The 20,936-nt window shown below is 45.3% G+C and overlaps 2 non-coding genes across 2 annotated transcripts; both read left to right on the top strand.

The window, feature by feature from the left end:
- Positions 1 to 3,574: 3,574 nt before the first annotated feature.
- On the top strand, positions 3,575 to 3,693 carry LOC138351490 (5S ribosomal RNA). The gene has a single exon (XR_011222465.1). It is a non-coding gene; the product is annotated as a 5S ribosomal RNA (ribosomal RNA).
- A 14,074-nt stretch (positions 3,694 to 17,767) lies between these two features.
- Positions 17,768 to 17,886, top strand: LOC138351489 (5S ribosomal RNA). The gene has a single exon (XR_011222464.1). It is a non-coding gene; the product is annotated as a 5S ribosomal RNA (ribosomal RNA).
- The last annotated feature ends 3,050 nt before the right edge of the window (positions 17,887 to 20,936 follow it).

Genomic DNA, 20,936 nt, shown 5'->3' with positions numbered 1-20,936 from the left:
TGATGGTGACACGCTTGGCGTGGATGGCACAGAGGTTAGTGTCCTCGAAGAGACCGACCAGGTAAGCCTCGGATGCCTCCTGTAAAGCCATGACGGCAGACGACTGGAAGCGAAGATCGGTCTTGAAGTCCTGGGCAATCTCGCGCACCAGACGCTGGAAGGGAAGTTTCCTGATGAGCAACTCTGTGCTCTTCTGGTAACGACGGATCTCACGCAGGGCGACCGTTCCGGGCCTGTAACGGTGAGGCTTCTTCACGCCCCCTGTGGCAGGAGCAGATTTGCGTGCTGCCTTGGTGGCCAGCTGCTTACGAGGAGCCTTGCCTCCCGTGGACTTGCGAGCAGTCTGCTTGGTGCGAGCCATGGTGAACAACTGTGGTTTGTGATGGCCGGCGCCGAAAAATTTTTGCTTATATACGCCGTCTCGAGGCGCTTGCTCGAGCGCCATTGGCTGCTCGACTCGCCTACGTCACCCCGTTGCCCCTCCCCTCCTTCCTCTGGCTGCAGCCAACAGGCAGCTCACCTCAAACACTATTATCGCTGATTTTGCTCTATTTTTTGGATTTGTGCAAAAGTCATTTCACAGAGACGTGAAACAGACGAGTAGGCAACTGCAGTTTTGAAAGCGTTGTGAGAAAGCCGTGTTTCTGCTCGAGTACAAGCATAAAGTAAGGACAGGCAGGAGTTAGGAGTTGCCATGCTACAAGTACGTCCGCTTGACGGGATATAGTCTGGGGAAATCGTGCCGAAATTTTATTATTCACACAACTTCAACACCATGACTGGACGCGGCAAGGGAGGCAAGGGACTCGGAAAGGGTGGCGCCAAGCGTCATCGTAAGGTGCTACGTGACAACATCCAGGGCATCACCAAGCCCGCTATTCGTCGCTTAGCTCGTCGTGGCGGCGTGAAGCGTATTTCGGGTCTCATCTACGAAGAGACCCGTGGCGTCCTGAAGGTGTTCCTCGAGAACGTCATCCGTGATGCTGTAACCTACACGGAACACGCCAAGAGGAAGACCGTCACTGCCATGGACGTGGTGTACGCTCTGAAGCGCCAGGGTCGTACCCTCTACGGATTCGGCGGATAAGAGCTTGGCTAATCCATCGATTCCACCCACCACCACCTCAAAACGGGACCTAATTAGGTCCCTATACTTTTTTACTGAAGGGCTTAATAGACGATAACATAAATTGTTTTGATATCAGCTAGCACATTGGGTCTTATGAAATCTATTTTTTATCCTCGCATGCTTAAAGGGACTCTGATTGGGGAGGGAGGGGTGGGGGGGGGGGGAAGGTTTGTTCCGTTATATACTAGCAGAGCAGGATCATTGGTGGTGGTGGGGGGGGGGGGGTGAGGGAGAGAGAGAGAGAGAGAGAGATCTTTCCCAACTCTTCCTTTTTACATGAGTGAGCTACCCGTTTTATTCATTTTATCCTTCTCAGAGCTGTTTTGATAGTATCCAAATGATGGTAAATGAAAAGGGAGGACACGAATATCTACCCAGAATTCAGGACTGGCAATCGATATGCATGTTTGAGTGCGAATCTTTTTCTCTCTCAACTTAGGTATACGTTTATGTCGTACCTAAAAGCGAGAACCACACTATTGGGACAAGTATGCAAGGCCCAATTTTCCTAACAAGCACAGTTAATTTTGTTATTTTCGAACATTTCTTTCCAAATTGGTTTATCCAATTAACAGTATTATATTAAGATCATGAATTGCTGGGTTAGGTTAGGTTAGGTTAGCTTAGCTTAGGTTAGGTTAGGTTAGCTTAGCTTAGCTTGGGTTAGCTTAGGTTAGGTTAGGTTAGCTTAGCTTGGGTTAGCATAGGTTAGGTTAGGTTTGATTACATTTCTATGTTAGATTTAACTCAAATTCAAAACAATTGCAGTCATTCGGCTTGTTAGTCAACTTGCCTCTAATAGGGGCAATTTGTCTAACAAGACTATTTAGTTTTGTGTGCATATATATATATATATATATATATATATATATATATATATATATATATATATATATATATATATATATATATATATATATATATATATATATATATATATATATATATATTATAGCTTCAAGACTCCGAACCAATATAGAAGCATCAAGAGGAAGTGCTTGTGTTATGGGCCAATAGGCCTTCTGCAGTTACTTCCATTCTTATGTTTTTATTCCCATTGGTTCGTGTTTTATCTTGTGTAAATGTCAATCACCTCACCCAAAACTTTGGTACCATATCACCTCACCCATGTATGTGTATATATATATATATATATATATATATATATATATATATATATATATATATATATATATATATATATAATATACAGAGTAAATCTACCCCAAAAGTAATGATTTATTTGTCTACAAAACTAAACTCTTTTTGGAATCATATGAGGCCCCTCCACTGAGGGGGGAGGCCTGGATGTTTATTGTCATGTGTATTCATGCTGCTTGCATGTCGTCGTTTATTTTGCCTTTGTTGTTTTCTTGACAGCTTTCTTTGCCTTGGGTGGTTTGGGAGATTTTGAAGCTCTCTTTATTTTGGGCTTTTTGTTCCCAACAACAAGCTGCTGCTGCTGCTTCTTTTTCAAGGCTGTAGGTGGTTTGTTGCTTGTGGCGGCTTTCTTGGGAGTTACCACGGCCTTCTTTGCTGCTGTAGATGGTTTCTTGGTTGTGGTGGCTTTCTTGGGAGTTAGAACGGCCCTCTTCTCTGCTACGGCCAGCTTGAATGATCCACTAGCTCCACTTCCCTTGGTCTGAACAAGAATGCCGTCAGCCACTGCTTTCTTGAGAAATCTTCGGATGTAAATGGCGATCTTGGCAGCCTCGACTTTGTTGTTGGCAACAACGTACTTCTTGATTGCTTGTAGAGACGAGCCCTTACGGTCTTTGAGTGCTGCGACCGCGGCTAGAACCATTTGACTAGTTTTCGGGTGAGCAACCTGGACGCGAGGTTTCCTGGTGGTGGCCACCACAGCAGCAGCAGCCGCAGCCTTCTTGGTAGGCTTTGCTTCTACCATGATGATGATGAGATAACCAAGGTGATGAGAGACGCTCAGACAGTCACGGGGGAATGATGCTGCCGCCGCTTGAGCCGAACCTATTTATGTGCCGGCACGGTACAGAAGCTGCAACCTGGCAACTCGTCCACCAATCACGACGGTTGGTTTTACGGCTCCGAAACCTGGATCCCATATCTTCTCTAAAATAGAAGCATTTGTTCATGTTCTTTGTAAAAGTATCATAAAGCAGGACAGATGAGACAAATATCATAAAAACTGAAGAGCAGATGAGCACACACATGTATGTATTACAAAAGAAAATCCACAAATTCATTAGAAATTGGCAGGGTAGGCTGAGGAAGTAGGTAGATGTAAAATGTCTGTAAATGGCGAAAGAACATAAACCCAAGACTGAATAAACGATGTTAAATATCCATGCCAAGGAGACAAAAATATGTTAGGATACAATTACCATTAAGACACCACAAGAAGGTCCGTATCCTGCCGTGATGACTAAAAAGAGTTGGTTATTAGCCACAATGTGTAGGCAGTCTCATGCCAACGGCCATACCACGTTGAGAACACCGCTTCTCGTCCGATCAGCGAAGTTAAGCAACGTTGGGTTTGGTTAGTACTTGGATGGGTGACCGCCTGGGAACACCAAATGCTGTTGGCAATAATGTTTTTTGTTTTGTTTTGTTTTGTTTCGTTTGTTTTTGTTTGAATGGCTGGCTGGCTGGCTGGCTGGCTGGCTGGCTGGCTGGCTGGCTGGCTCCACGGGAAATTCACGGAGTTGTGTGGAATAAGGCCTGGTAAAATGAATTAATATGTATGTCATGTTTAAAACAAACTCGCTTAATATAGTGTGTGAGGCTTTATACAAAAACAAACAACCAAAACAAAACATGTTGTATATATATATATATATATATATATATATATATATATATATATATATATATATATATATATATATATATATATATATATATATATATATATATATATATATATATAGCTTAATCCGGGTTTGAACTCGCAACTCCAAGAATACGCATCACTTATATACACTTTACCACTGGACCACTGCAGGACACTTGATGCTGAGGTATCAATTTAATGACGTAAATGCCATTTCCACAAATAAATGATAATTTAAAAGTATTTGTATGTACAAATCTTTTCTGTTTAAAAGGCTACAATATCAGTTACTGATATAATTTGTGTTAATGTTTCTATACCCACAGGAAGGCATGTTTTTGCTTATATGTAAGGGGTACGGAGAAGGAATCCACAGACCATCATTCCCCTTCCCCCCCCCCCCCCCCCCTCCCACCTACTACTACCACCACCACCACCACCACCACCACCACCACCACTACTCACCACTACTCACCACCAATCACCACCAATCACCACCACCACCAATCACCACCACCACACCTAACCGAAAACCCCCTAACACATCAACCCTCCCCCCAATCAACAGGCGAAATAATAACCCTCAAATGCCTGCCTGCCTGCCTGCCTGCCTGCCAGCCAGCCAATACTAACGGTCTTCTCAGAAAGAAAATCTCTTTGTATCTGTATTACTTGATGAAATGTATGATTCTAATAATGAAAATAAATTGTTATGTCGGTTGTATGAGCATAATGACCAATATGCACATGATATGAATGAATTAAATAGTGTAGTTTTAAGTAATTAGGTTGTAGACACATTAAGCGGATATGATATTTGACGCGTCCAGAACTGGTGATTTTTGGTTTAGTTTTAAATGCACCACCACCACCACCATTGCTTCCCCAGAGCCTAATTAAGGACCGGTAAAAGGAGTCAATATGTATGTCATCTATAAAACCAAAGAATGAATAAAAACACACACACACAAACCTACATAATAGTACTAGGAAGATTGTATGGCATAAAAAAAAAAAAAGTACTCCCATTGGGTCGTTTGAACTCGCGACTTCCAAAACACCAGCCACACACCTTACCACCCAGCCACCATAGAGTTGGTATAATTGTGCAACTTTAGTTATAAAACTAAAGTTCTTATTGTCTCAAATCTTATTGTCTGTTCTATGAAAAGGCATGATGTAAATTATGTATTTTTTGAATGATTGAATTGTAGGCACATTAAGCGGATTCGATATTTGATATATCCAGAAAAGGTGATTTCTGTTCAGTTTTAAAATGCATCACCGTTAACGCTAAAGGACTGGTAAAACGACTCGATGTTTGTCATTTTTAAAATAAACACTAAAACTAGGCCCTTAACATATATAATGTTTGAATATAAATTGAATGCATATAAATACAAAGTGGGAGTGGCTGGCTGGCTGGCTGGCTGGCTGGCTGGCTGGCTGGCTGGCTGGCTGGCTGGCTGGCTGGCTGGCTGGCTGCCTGCCTGCCTGCCTGGCTGGCTGGCTGGCTGGCTGGCTGGCTGGCTGGCTGGCTGCCTGCCTGCCTGCCTGCCTGCCTGCCTGCCTGCCTGCCTGCCTGCCTGCCAGCCTGCCTGCCTGCCTGCCTGCCTGCCTGCCTGCCTGCCTGGCTGGCTGGCTGGCTGGCTGGCTGGCTGCCCGCCCGCCCGCCCGCCTGCCCGCCCGCCTGCTTGCCTTGCCTTGCCTGTCCTGTCCTGTTATTGCCTTGCCTTGCCTTGCCTTGCCTTGCCTTGCCTTGCCTTGCCTTGCCTTGCCTTGCCTTGCCTTGCCTTGCCCTGCCCTGCCTTGGCTGCAGCTGGCTGGCTGGCCGTAAATCAACTCTTAACAACACCACACCACACCACACCATCACTCATCACCCATCACCCACCACCGGCCCCAGTCTCCCAGCCTCTCTTATATACCCGAGCAGGCCCTTTAAATTATTTGAATTGTTGCACTTCGGCCAATGGCACGATCGCTGCTGCTCAAACATATTCTGGTTCACAAGTATTATAATATATTATATTATATTATATTATATATATATATATATATATATATATATATATATATATATATATATATATATATATATATATATATATATATATATATATATATTTATTCATGAAACACATTAAAACCTTGATCATTTATTCATTCATTACGTCTAGTGAAGAATTGCTTTTGTTCATTTGTATGATTAAAAATTGATAGAATATGAATTCCTCGCTTAAAGTAAAATATAAAATATATATTGGATTTATATGATTGGTTAATATTCCAAGTGATGCTGAATATCCCCTATAATTTTGTTTTGTTTGTTTGTTATGTACACATTCCAAATGAAATCAATATAAATGTTATTATTAATGTTTGAAAGTTGATTGTCTACTTGAATCTCTCTATTAAAGTGTGTGTGGCTCCGGATGGAGCCTGGTTATGGTATTTGTCGTGGTGGGTGGCAGAAGTGCTTACTTCTTCTCTGTCTTCTTTGGCAAAAGAACTGCCTGAATGTTTGGAAGAACACCTCCCTGTGCAATGGTTACGCCAGACAGAAGTTTGTTGAGTTCTTCGTCGTTGCGGATGGCCAACTGCAAGTGACGTGGGATGATACGGGTCTTCTTGTTGTCACGTGCGGCGTTACCGGCGAGCTCCAGAACTTCGGCAGCGAGGTATTCCATGACGGCTGCCAGGTAGACAGGAGCGCCAGCACCGACGCGTTCGGCGTAGTTGCCTTTACGCAGCAGACGGTGAATTCTGCCCACGGGGAACTGAAGTCCGGCCCTGCTGGAGCGAGACTTTGACTTGCCCTTCACTTTGCCTCCCTTGCCGCGTCCTGACATTGCTGCTGCTGTTGTGGGTTTGTGGTGTTTTATGCCGGATTGGATTGGATTGGATTGGATTGATGTCCATAGGGAATGGAAAGGATGGGGGAGGTAGAGGGATGGGGAGATGAAATTCAGGAAGAGGATGCGGGTGTAGAGAGAGAGGAGGTTTGAAAGTTCGGTGGCCTGTCCACCATGGGTTGACATTTTTGTATGTGTTGTTTGTTTGCGTATGTGTTATGTTGGGTTGTCAGTACATTGGCTGGGGTGGCTAGTGTTTGTGACCTTGTTGGTGTCCTAAAGCACTAGAGCCGATGGAGTTGGCTGAAGGAGGCTAATCTTAGAAACATCAGGGTAGTTACACTTCTGCCGCCACGACAAATGGTTTTTTGGTTTTATATTTTTTTTGTAGGTGTTTTATTTATTTATATATTTTTTTTTTTTTTTTTTTTATTATTTTTTTTTTTTTTTTTTTTTTTTTTTTAATTTATTTATTTATTTTTTTTTATTTTTTTTATTTTTATTTTTTTATTTTGTTATTTTTTTTTTTTTCTTTCTTTCTTTATTCTTCATTTGGTGTAGATTGGGTCCGGGATGGGCCACTCATCTGGATCGTCTGGCAGACCGCTTAGTATCTGAGGGCTTGGGAAGGCCTCATCATGGATATGTCTGATCACTTTTTGTTGGAGAGTGATTCTTCTGGTTCTGTGTGGTGGTTCGTGGATCTCGTAGTCGCTGGTGGTGTTTTCTGCTACGAAGGGATCTTCTGGGTCTGGGACATACATGTTCTTCATACGGTACAGCTGTCTTCTGGCCAGGTAGCTGAGCCTAATGTTCATTGGCTTCATGTTGAGCGTCTCATGGATCAGGTCAGTTCTTACCCTGTCCCTCAGAGTCAGGCCCTCTGCAAAGCGAAGTGCTTTGTTTTGTACTCGTTGAATCTTCAACATGTTGGATTTGTTGGTGAGGTTCAGGGGAACGTAGGGGTATTCCAAGCTAGGCCTTATGATCATTCTGTACAGGTGGAGCTTGATGTGGGATGGGGCTTGGTTGAAACGGAAGAGCCTCTCCAGTGAGCCCCGGGCCATCGCTGTCTTCTGGGATACGTACTGGGAGGAGTTGAGTAGCCTGTTGAAGTTGTAACCGAGCACTGTGTTGGAGTTTGAGATGGCTATGGGATCACCCCTGATTCTTATTCCCCCCTCATTTTCAATAGAGAAGGCCATACAGCCGACAGTGCTTAATTGGATCTTTTCTGGGTTAGTGGTGATCCTCCATTTCCTTTCCCAGTTAGCAGTCCTTGCTAGTTCTACGTTTGCCTTACGGGTTACAGTTGCATGCTTGGCCGCTTGGATGCTAGGGTTAGATGTTATTACGTGTGTTACGTCGTCCGCAAATTGTACGATAATGGTGTCCCTATACTCTGGTTGGGGTAGGTCATTTACAAAGATGTTGAAGAGAACCGGGCTCAAGCATGATCCTTGGGGGACTCCAGCTGTTGGGGTGAAGGCTGCGGCCTCTTTTGCCTTGAAGCTGGGGGTAACTTGCCTATTCTTAAGGAAATTTCTGATCAGCCTGAGGAGGGTCCAGTTTTGCGCTGGTAAGTCTGCTAATTTGTACACAAGACCATCGTGCCACAGGCTGTCGAAGGCCTTGTGTACGTCCCTCGTTGCAATCAAAGCTACCTGTTTTTGCTTTCGAATTGAGCTTACGGCGTCGTAGATGATGTTAATTGCGTGCTGGGTTGATCTATGTGCTCGAAAGCCAAACTGCTTTTCTGTGAAGAGGTTGTTGTACTCCATGTAGTAGTTAAGACGGTTTGACATGATTTTTTCAAAGCACTTGCCTATCGTGTCTAAGAGGGAGATTGGTCGGTAGTTGCCAGGTTGGTGGGGGTCTTTCTTGGGTTTGGGAATGAATATCATCTTGGCTGACTTGAATGCTACAGGAATGTGACCCGATGCCAGCATAGCGTTGAATAGGTTGAGTATGGATTGCATAAGATTGCCTGGTAGAAGTTTGATCTGCAGCGCTTTGATCCCTGATGGTCCAGGGGCCTTATCTCTGGTGCTTTTGATGACTCCTCTCATCTCTAGCATAGTTATGGGTCTTGTTAGAGGGTGGTCGTCTTCTAGGGTTGTCAGGTCAATCAGAGGGGTGCTGTTAAGGGAGGCGGCATTTTCTGTTGTCCATTGGTTGACACGTTCAAAGTGAGTGTTGTTGAAGGCTCTGCTGTTTGAAGCTGTGAGTGTCTTTTTCCAGACTGCGCCCATGAGGTCAGCCTGATCCTGTGGGTCTTCTATTTTTTCTTGCTGCTCCTCTTCATCTTCGTCAAGGAATGTGTGTACAAGGTGGGTGAGGCTGGGGTTAACTGATCCCAGGAGCTGTCTGATCTTGCGCCAGAAAGTAGCCGGCTCCCTTTTGTACTGGTTGGCCTGTCTCACCAGGGTTCCCCAAATGTGGCTCTTGTGGGTCAGCGTAAGGTCTATGGTTTCCCTTCTGAGTGTTTGTAGGGTCAACGCTGGTGGCTGGCCAGTTTGGTAGTGGCTTTGGCAGGCTCGCTGGTACTCATTCATTTTGCCTCTGATTTCTCGGGTCGGCTTATATTGGTGGTAAGTCCTTGTGGTGGATATTTCACAAGTGGCCTCGGTTGCAAGCTGGATCCGGTTGTGGATGGTGTTTACTGCTTGGTCGATTGTTTGGGTTGGGAGGTTCTCGAACTCAATGATGGGGTCGTCAGCAAGGAAGGTGTCATATTCACGGGCACGTATGGTTCCCAGTCTGGGCCTGGGTGGTGCCACATATCTGAAGGGGGCTGCTTGGAGGGATGTGACCACAGGGATGTGGTCCGACCCCACGTTCTTGCCTGGGGTTACTCTGCAGTGGAACAGGTCACAATCTCTGTTGGTCAGCACTATGTCAGGGGTGCCCCTCTGGTTGCCCGCAAAGAACGTCTTAAAGTGGGGGCCTTGGAAGGAGAGGTCCCGGTTTTGCATTAGATTGAAGAGCTGCCTGCCCTTGAGGTCTGGCCTGGCAGGTGCGTTGAATAAGGCCTGATGGTGGGCATTCAGGTCTCCTGCGATGATAGTGGGGAGATTCCTGTCGAGCAGCTTGTTCAGAGGGATGGAGGGGAGGTAGGCCAGTCTAGGTGGTAGATATGCGGTGCAGACGATGAGGGGGCCGTGTGAAGTGGTGAGTTCTATTGCAAGAAAGTTGTCGTCTTCTACGAGGATGGGGCGGTAGGAGAGTCCTCTTCTTATTAGTATTGCCACCCCACTGAACCTACCCCTGTTGACTTCCCTGGTGGAATATCCCCAGATGGAGATGTGCTGGTCCTGTCTGGCCGCTGTTTCATTGAGTAAGATTACATCTGGGTTAAGTCTGGCTACTTCCAGAGTGAGAAGGTATCTGTTGTTGAAGAAGTGTCTGATGTTCACCTGAAGGATTGTGATCCCCATTATTGACTATGAGACGGAAGTGTTTGTTTGGCTGTAGTGCCAATGTTGTTACATTCGGTTTGGTCGCTTCTGTTTGTGGAGGAGGGGGGTAAAGCTGTTGAGCCAGGTGTCTTGTTCCTGGTTCCGGTCGGGGATTGGTTGGGTTTGGGGTTTACCATCCGTTGCTGTGCCATTGGGGGGTCCTCGGTGTCACTGCTGTTCATGATGTCGACATCCGTGGTGCTAGAGTCGCTCTCTGGTGAAGAGTTGTGGGGGTTGCTTGCCCTTGCTCCGTCCACAGGGGATGGGGTTCGGCTGTTCGGCCTAGGCCTCTTGGTGCAGCGTTGTGTGGAATATATTGTTGTGGGGCTGCGATGTTTGAAGCGAAATTTCCTAGGGCGGATGGGGTTCCGTATGGCAAGGGAGTTTGTGATAGCTTTGAGGACGATCTGATGTGGGAGTGTTTCAGGAAGGGTGGACATAGGTGTTTCCCAGAATGTCGGGGTGGAGGGGCCGGGGTTGTTCAGGGAGTTTGGAGTCTCCTGGGCGTTGGTTGAAGCCAGGGGGCGAGGAGTACTAGGGTTGGGGTTGTTGGGTTGTGCTTGGGCCTGGCCGGCGGTTGTTGTGATGTTAGGAGTCAAGTAGGCAAGCGAGTCCTCGGACATATGGACAGGGGGTAGGCCATTGTCTTTCCTAAGTGAGTTCCAGAAACCTAGGAGCTTCACTGGGTTGTCTGGAAATTGGATTTGAGCAAATGTTAGGAGTTCGGCCCCTAAGCTGGGCTTGGGATCGGGGTTTGGTGCAAGAGAGTTAGGTGTTGGGGCCTGTTGTGTTTGATTCTGGGTTTGCTCTGGTATAACCGTGGGGTTATGGGGTTGTTGGGTGCTTTGGTGGCCCACTTGGGCCACCGACTGGGCCTGTTGTTGGTTAGGGATGCCCCAGGCATTTACTGGTGGAGGAGGGGCAGGGATGGTAATAGCTGCCTGTTGGCGGGCTGCTGTCTCTGTTTCATGCAATTGCTTGATTGCCTCTTGCCTGCGGGGACAAAGATGCGAGATTGCAATGTGTGGACCATTGCATAGAGCACATTTGGGTGTTGGGTTTGTGCATTCCCTGTAGCTGTGTTCCCCTGTGCACCTGCTGCACTTGGGGGTTCCATTGTTACATGCATTGGAATAGTGGTCATACTGAAAGCATTTGAAGCATTGCTTGAGCTTGTAAAACCTCTGTGGGTGGATTTTGTCAGGTTCAGCCATGATGCCAAATGCAGAAAGGCCTTGTGTGCAGACTTGCGTTGCTTGCTCCGGTGAAGCCAGAGTAAGTTTCAGTACTTGGTTGTTGCGTTGGGTTGTGAATCTGTGGGCCTGAAGTATTTTGACATCCCTGTTTTTCCTCTCTATTTCTGCAATTATTTCATCATTTGAGTGGTCCATGATGATGTCATGGATCCTATGTACAAAGATGGTGCGCTGGGCTTGGAATTCGGCAGGGGGGTAGACAGTGATATTCTTCTCCCTTAGTTTGTTCATGGTGTCTGACGAAAGGAGGTCTGGGAGGTTTGCATTGGGTACCAACAAGATGGCTCCATTCGTTATTTTGTACACATTTTTGTAGGTAATCTGGGTGACCTCGTAGATCACCTCAAGTAGTTGGGCTGGGGTACGACCCCGGCCAGATTCGTCTGTGAATCTGACTTTGGTCGCCATAGCTTGGTGGGCCAGGCAGCCTAATCTAATCTATACTATGGTGGGTGCTGTGAAGTGTCCAGGTAGACTAAGTGGATGGTGGGTGTTAGTTAGGCCGAGGCCTCTAACTTCTAGTTGCTAGGCAACTAGAGCTACTAGACAAGGTGGTAATTGAACCTATCGATAGCCTAAGCCTGCTACAAGGCTGTTAGATGCCCGATCAAACCTTCGCAAGAATTTCAAGAACCCGGTTTTGGCTACCGCTCGGGAATGATCGTTTGGAATGGCGAAATACAAGAGGTAGAAACAGTTTAGAAAGACAGCCTTATTCACTCCTTAATTCTATGATTAGTAGGTTATGCATTGTGTATTGTGTGAGTGTGTGTGTGGTGTGTCTTGGTACAGGCAGGGAGAGAATGGGGAGGAGAGGGTGGGGAATGGGGGGGGGGAGGGGGTGTGGGATGAAGGATGAGGATGGGTAGTTATTTTATTAGGACATCATACTGCTGTAAGCGTCAGTAGAGCTAGGTTGAGACACAGTACAGGTGCCCCGGCGTGTCTTGACGCCGAGAGAGCTAGTAGTCGACTGGCAGTGAGTGTGGCTGGCTGCTACGCGGCCGGCCGGCTGTGATTGGCTCGCTGGCGCACCAATCCTGAGTGAGGTGGGCGGAGCCAACGCTCAGTTTCTCCTGTAGGTGGCGGGAGCTCCTGGGAGCACGTCTGCTCACGGCGGCTGCTGGCTGGCGAGTCTTTTATCTTTTATCTTTATCTTTATCTTTTATGCCGGCCCGCAGATCGAGCTTCGTGTTATATACCCCGCTCAGGATCAAGGGAGTCCGCCACTGACCAATCAGCGCGCTCCGCCACGCGACCCGCTCTGAGCTGAGTCGCGAGCGGGATATAAAAGGAAAGCTCGACTCGCGCAAAAGTTCATTATTGTATCGCAACGCCAGCCAGCACGAGCATCATCATGCCACCCAAGGCATCTGGAAAGGCTGCCAAGAAGGCCGGAAAGGCCCAGAAGGCCATTGCCAAGGGCGATAAGAAAAAGAAGCGCAGGAGGAAGGAGAGCTACAGCATCTACATCTACAAAGTGCTGAAGCAGGTCCACCCCGACACTGGTATCTCTTCCAAAGCCATGTCGATCATGAACTCGTTCGTGAACGACATCTTCGAGCGCATCGCCGCCGAGGCTTCTCGCCTGGCCCACTACAACAAGCGTTCCACCATTACCAGTCGGGAGATCCAGACGGCTGTAAGGCTCCTGTTGCCCGGAGAACTGGCCAAGCACGCCGTCTCTGAGGGCACTAAGGCCGTCACCAAGTACACCTCCTCCAAGTAAACGGCTTACTTACTGCCCTGTGGTGGTGGCTTGGCCTCAAACCAACAAACTCGGCTCCATTGGAGCCACACTTTAATTTCTAAAGAGATTGTGAGTGTTAGACACCAATACTATTATAACAAAAACCTCTGTCACTGAAAGCAAATAGCTATAAAATGAGAATATTTATGAAACTGTCTGTGTGTGTTTCTCTCTCTCAGTCTCTGTCTGTCTGTCTGTCTGTCTCTGTCTCTGTCTCTGCATGTCTCTCTCTCTCTCTCTCTCTCTCTCTCTCTCTCTCTCTCTCTCTCTCTCTCTCTCTCTCTCTCTCTCTCTCTCTCTCTCTCTCTCTCTCTCTCTCTCTCTCTCTCTCTCTCTCTCTCAACACACATATAAACACTCGGTATCTTTTTTCTAGAGATTAGAGATTCATTGTTATGTTCCACATTAGGATTACTATGCAGGCCACCCTCTTAAGGTTTGAAAATGTCAAGAAAACGGTTAATTTAAAATGTCATCTCCTAACTTAACAGATTAAGCCAGAGGACCAAAAACAGAATAAAACAGGACAGGACAGTATGTCACTTATACAAGCTGCTTTTATTTCTAGTACAGTATGACAATTTTTTTTTTTTTTTTTTTTGGAGGGGGGGGGGGAGGATCCTTGGCAGTGCATAAGAATGAAAAGCGACGGCGTTTTGTTTGTAAGAGGACAGGTTGTACTACAAATGACTTGATTTATTGATATCACGTGTACAGTGTATGTATGCCACCTAAATTATTGTATTTATTTATTTATTATATGTATAGATGAAGGTTAATTCATATGACTGATGCTAGGAATGTCTGAAATCTCCTTAGAAGGATATTTTGGCCCTGAGAAGGGCCGAGTTTGGTGTATACTAGGGTGGTCGTTTTAGCTTATGCACGCTCTCCACGGATACGGCGAGCAAGCTGAATGTCCTTTGGCATGATGGTGACACGCTTGGCGTGGATGGCACAGAGGTTAGTGTCCTCGAAGAGACCGACCAGGTAAGCCTCGGATGCCTCCTGTAAAGCCATGACGGCAGACGACTGGAAGCGAAGATCGGTCTTGAAGTCCTGGGCAATCTCGCGCACCAGACGCTGGAAGGGAAGTTTCCTGATGAGCAACTCTGTGCTCTTCTGGTAACGACGGATCTCACGCAGGGCGACCGTTCCGGGCCTGTAACGGTGAGGCTTCTTCACGCCCCCTGTGGCAGGAGCAGATTTGCGTGCTGCCTTGGTGGCCAGCTGCTTACGAGGAGCCTTGCCTCCCGTGGACTTGCGAGCAGTCTGCTTGGTGCGAGCCATGGTGAACAACTGTGGTTTGTGATGGCCGGCGCCGAAAAATTTTTGCTTATATACGCCGTCTCGAGGCGCTTGCTCGAGCGCCATTGGCTGCTCGACTCGCCTACGTCACCCCGTTGCCCCTCCCCTCCTTCCTCTGGCTGCAGCCAACAGGCAGCTCACCTCAAACACTATTATCGCTGATTTTGCTCTATTTTTTGGATTTGTGCAAAAGTCATTTCACAGAGACGTGAAACAGACGAGTAGGCAACTGCAGTTTTGAAAGCGTTGTGAGAAAGCCGTGTTTCTGCTCGAGTACAAGCATAAAGTAAGGACAGGCAGGAGTTAGGAGTTGCCATGCTACAAGTACGTCCGCTTGACGGGATATAGTCTGGGGAAATCGTGCCGAAATTTTATTATTCACACAACTTCAACACCATGACTGGACGCGGCAAGGGAGGCAAGGGACTCGGAAAGGGTGGCGCCAAGCGTCATCGTAAGGTGCTACGTGACAACATCCAGGGCATCACCAAGCCCGCTATTCGTCGCTTAGCTCGTCGTGGCGGCGTGAAGCGTATTTCGGGTCTCATCTACGAAGAGACCCGTGGCGTCCTGAAGGTGTTCCTCGAGAACGTCATCCGTGATGCTGTAACCTACACGGAACACGCCAAGAGGAAGACCGTCACTGCCATGGACGTGGTGTACGCTCTGAAGCGCCAGGGTCGTACCCTCTACGGATTCGGCGGATAAGAGCTTGGCTAATCCATCGATTCCACCCACCACCACCTCAAAACGGGACCTAATTAGGTCCCTATACTTTTTTACTGAAGGGCTTAATAGACGATAACATAAATTGTTTTGATATCAGCTAGCACATTGGGTCTTATGAAATCTATTTTTTATCCTCGCATGCTTAAAGGGACTCTGATTGGGGAGGGAGGGGTGGGGGGGGGGGGGAAGGTTTGTTCCGTTATATACTAGCAGAGCAGGATCATTGGTGGTGGTGGGGGGGGGGGGGTGAGGGAGAGAGAGAGAGAGAGAGAGATCTTTCCCAACTCTTCCTTTTTACATGAGTGAGCTACCCGTTTTATTCATTTTATCCTTCTCAGAGCTGTTTTGATAGTATCCAAATGATGGTAAATGAAAAGGGAGGACACGAATATCTACCCAGAATTCAGGACTGGCAATCGATATGCATGTTTGAGTGCGAATCTTTTTCTCTCTCAACTTAGGTATACGTTTATGTCGTACCTAAAAGCGAGAACCACACTATTGGGACAAGTATGCAAGGCCCAATTTTCCTAACAAGCACAGTTAATTTTGTTATTTTCGAACATTTCTTTCCAAATTGGTTTATCCAATTAACAGTATTATATTAAGATCATGAATTGCTGGGTTAGGTTAGGTTAGGTTAGCTTAGCTTAGGTTAGGTTAGGTTAGCTTAGCTTAGCTTGGGTTAGCTTAGGTTAGGTTAGGTTAGCTTAGCTTGGGTTAGCATAGGTTAGGTTAGGTTTGATTACATTTCTATGTTAGATTTAACTCAAATTCAAAACAATTGCAGTCATTCGGCTTGTTAGTCAACTTGCCTCTAATAGGGGCAATTTGTCTAACAAGACTATTTAGTTTTGTGTGCATATATATATATATATATATATATATATATATATATATATATATATATATATATATATATATATATATATATATATATATATATATATATATATATATATATATATATATATTATAGCTTCAAGACTCCGAACCAATATAGAAGCATCAAGAGGAAGTGCTTGTGTTATGGGCCAATAGGCCTTCTGCAGTTACTTCCATTCTTATGTTTTTATTCCCATTGGTTCGTGTTTTATCTTGTGTAAATGTCAATCACCTCACCCAAAACTTTGGTACCATATCACCTCACCCATGTATGTGTATATATATATATATATATATATATATATATATATATATATATATATATATATATATATATATATATATATAATATACAGAGTAAATCTACCCCAAAAGTAATGATTTATTTGTCTACAAAACTAAACTCTTTTTGGAATCATATGAGGCCCCTCCACTGAGGGGGGAGGCCTGGATGTTTATTGTCATGTGTATTCATGCTGCTTGCATGTCGTCGTTTATTTTGCCTTTGTTGTTTTCTTGACAGCTTTCTTTGCCTTGGGTGGTTTGGGAGATTTTGAAGCTCTCTTTATTTTGGGCTTTTTGTTCCCAACAACAAGCTGCTGCTGCTGCTTCTTTTTCAAGGCTGTAGGTGGTTTGTTGCTTGTGGCGGCTTTCTTGGGAGTTACCACGGCCTTCTTTGCTGCTGTAGATGGTTTCTTGGTTGTGGTGGCTTTCTTGGGAGTTAGAACGGCCCTCTTCTCTGCTACGGCCAGCTTGAATGATCCACTAGCTCCACTTCCCTTGGTCTGAACAAGAATGCCGTCAGCCACTGCTTTCTTGAGAAATCTTCGGATGTAAATGGCGATCTTGGCAGCCTCGACTTTGTTGTTGGCAACAACGTACTTCTTGATTGCTTGTAGAGACGAGCCCTTACGGTCTTTGAGTGCTGCGACCGCGGCTAGAACCATTTGACTAGTTTTCGGGTGAGCAACCTGGACGCGAGGTTTCCTGGTGGTGGCCACCACAGCAGCAGCAGCCGCAGCCTTCTTGGTAGGCTTTGCTTCTACCATGATGATGATGAGATAACCAAGGTGATGAGAGACGCTCAGACAGTCACGGGGGAATGATGCTGCCGCCGCTTGAGCCGAACCTATTTATGTGCCGGCACGGTACAGAAGCTGCAACCTGGCAACTCGTCCACCAATCACGACGGTTGGTTTTACGGCTCCGAAACCTGGATCCCATATCTTCTCTAAAATAGAAGCATTTGTTCATGTTCTTTGTAAAAGTATCATAAAGCAGGACAGATGAGACAAATATCATAAAAACTGAAGAGCAGATGAGCACACACATGTATGTATTACAAAAGAAAATCCACAAATTCATTAGAAATTGGCAGGGTAGGCTGAGGAAGTAGGTAGATGTAAAATGTCTGTAAATGGCGAAAGAACATAAACCCAAGACTGAATAAACGATGTTAAATATCCATGCCAAGGAGACAAAAATATGTTAGGATACAATTACCATTAAGACACCACAAGAAGGTCCGTATCCTGCCGTGATGACTAAAAAGAGTTGGTTATTAGCCACAATGTGTAGGCAGTCTCATGCCAACGGCCATACCACGTTGAGAACACCGCTTCTCGTCCGATCAGCGAAGTTAAGCAACGTTGGGTTTGGTTAGTACTTGGATGGGTGACCGCCTGGGAACACCAAATGCTGTTGGCAATAATGTTTTTTGTTTTGTTTTGTTTTGTTTCGTTTGTTTTTGTTTGAATGGCTGGCTGGCTGGCTGGCTGGCTGGCTGGCTGGCTGGCTGGCTGGCTGGCTCCACGGGAAATTCACGGAGTTGTGTGGAATAAGGCCTGGTAAAATGAATTAATATGTATGTCATGTTTAAAACAAACTCGCTTAATATAGTGTGTGAGGCTTTATACAAAAACAAACAACCAAAACAAAACATGTTGTATATATATATATATATATATATATATATATATATATATATATATATATATATATATATATATATATATATATATATATATATATATATATATATATATATATATATATATATATATAGCTTAATCCGGGTTTGAACTCGCAACTCCAAGAATACGCATCACTTATATACACTTTACCACTGGACCACTGCAGGACACTTGATGCTGAGGTATCAATTTAATGACGTAAATGCCATTTCCACAAATAAATGATAATTTAAAAGTATTTGTATGTACAAATCTTTTCTGTTTAAAAGGCTACAATATCAGTTACTGATATAATTTGTGTTAATGTTTCTATACCCACAGGAAGGCATGTTTTTGCTTATATGTAAGGGGTACGGAGAAGGAATCCACAGACCATCATTCCCCTTCCCCCCCCCCCCCCCCCTCCCACCTACTACTACCACCACCACCACCACCACCACCACCACCACCACTACTCACCACTACTCACCACCAATCACCACCAATCACCACCACCACCAATCACCACCACCACACCTAACCGAAAACCCCCTAACACATCAACCCTCCCCCCAATCAACAGGCGAAATAATAACCCTCAAATGCCTGCCTGCCTGCCTGCCTGCCTGCCAGCCAGCCAATACTAACGGTCTTCTCAGAAAGAAAATCTCTTTGTATCTGTATTACTTGATGAAATGTATGATTCTAATAATGAAAATAAATTGTTATGTCGGTTGTATGAGCATAATGACCAATATGCACATGATATGAATGAATTAAATAGTGTAGTTTTAAGTAATTAGGTTGTAGACACATTAAGCGGATATGATATTTGACGCGTCCAGAACTGGTGATTTTTGGTTTAGTTTTAAATGCACCACCACCACCACCATTGCTTCCCCAGAGCCTAATTAAGGACCGGTAAAAGGAGTCAATATGTATGTCATCTATAAAACCAAAGAATGAATAAAAACACACACACACAAACCTACATAATAGTACTAGGAAGATTGTATGGCATAAAAAAAAAAAAAGTACTCCCATTGGGTCGTTTGAACTCGCGACTTCCAAAACACCAGCCACACACCTTACCACCCAGCCACCATAGAGTTGGTATAATTGTGCAACTTTAGTTATAAAACTAAAGTTCTTATTGTCTCAAATCTTATTGTCTGTTCTATGAAAAGGCATGATGTAAATTATGTATTTTTTGAATGATTGAATTGTAGGCACATTAAGCGGATTCGATATTTGATATATCCAGAAAAGGTGATTTCTGTTCAGTTTTAAAATGCATCACCGTTAACGCTAAAGGACTGGTAAAACGACTCGATGTTTGTCATTTTTAAAATAAACACTAAAACTAGGCCCTTAACATATATAATGTTTGAATATAAATTGAATGCATATAAATACAAAGTGGGAGTGGCTGGCTGGCTGGCTGGCTGGCTGGCTGGCTGGCTGGCTGGCTGGCTGGCTGGCTGGCTGGCTGGCTGGCTGCCTGCCTGCCTGCCTGGCTGGCTGGCTGGCTGGCTGGCTGGCTGGCTGGCTGGCTGCCTGCCTGCCTGCCTGCCTGCCTGCCTGCCTGCCTGCCTGCCTGCCAGCCTGCCTGCCTGCCTGCCTGCCTGCCTGCCTGCCTGGCTGGCTGGCTGGCTGGCTGGCTGGCTGCCCGCCCGCCCGCCCGCCTGCCCGCCCGCCTGCTTGCCTTGCCTTGCCTGTCCTGTCCTGTTATTGCCTTGCCTTGCCTTGCCTTGCCTTGCCTTGCCTTGCCTTGCCTTGCCTTGCCTTGCCTTGCCTTGCCTTGCCTTGCCCTGCCCTGCCTTGGCTGCAGCTGGCTGGCTGGCCGTAAATCAACTCTTAACAACACCACACCACACCACACCATCACTCATCACCCATCACCCACCACCGGCCCCAGTCTCCCAGCCTCTCTTATATACCCGAGCAGGCCCTTTAAATTATTTGAATTGTTGCACTTCGGCCAATGGCACGATCGCTGCTGCTCAAACATATTCTGGTTCACAAGTATTATAATATATTATATTATATTATATTATATATATATATATATATATATATATATATATATATATATATATATATATATATATATATATATATATATATATATATTTATTCATGAAACACATTAAAACCTTGATCATTTATTCATTCATTACGTCTAGTGAAGAATTGCTTTTGTTCATTTGTATGATTAAAAATTGATAGAATATGAATTCCTCGCTTAAAGTAAAATATAAAATATATATTGGATTTATATGATTGGTTAATATTCCAAGTGATGCTGAATATCCCCTATAATTTTGTTTTGTTTGTTTGTTATGTACACATTCCAAATGAAATCAATATAAATGTTATTATTAATGTTTGAAAGTTGATTGTCTACTTGAATCTCTCTATTAAAGTGTGTGTGGCTCCGGATGGAGCCTGGTTATGGTATTTGTCGTGGTGGGTGGCAGAAGTGCTTACTTCTTCTCTGTCTTCTTTGGCAAAAGAACTGCCTGAATGTTTGGAAGAACACCTCCCTGTGCAATGGTTACGCCAGACAGAAGTTTGTTGAGTTCTTCGTCGTTGCGGATGGCCAACTGCAAGTGACGTGGGATGATACGGGTCTTCTTGTTGTCACGTGCGGCGTTACCGGCGAGCTCCAGAACTTCGGCAGCGAGGTATTCCATGACGGCTGCCAGGTAGACAGGAGCGCCAGCACCGACGCGTTCGGCGTAGTTGCCTTTACGCAGCAGACGGTGAATTCTGCCCACGGGGAACTGAAGTCCGGCCCTGCTG

This window comes from Procambarus clarkii, chromosome 49, assembly GCF_040958095.1.
Source record: "Procambarus clarkii isolate CNS0578487 chromosome 49, FALCON_Pclarkii_2.0, whole genome shotgun sequence".
Classification (NCBI taxonomy): domain Eukaryota; kingdom Metazoa; phylum Arthropoda; class Malacostraca; order Decapoda; family Cambaridae; genus Procambarus; species Procambarus clarkii.
This window is presented reverse-complemented; position numbering and strand designations above follow the sequence as displayed.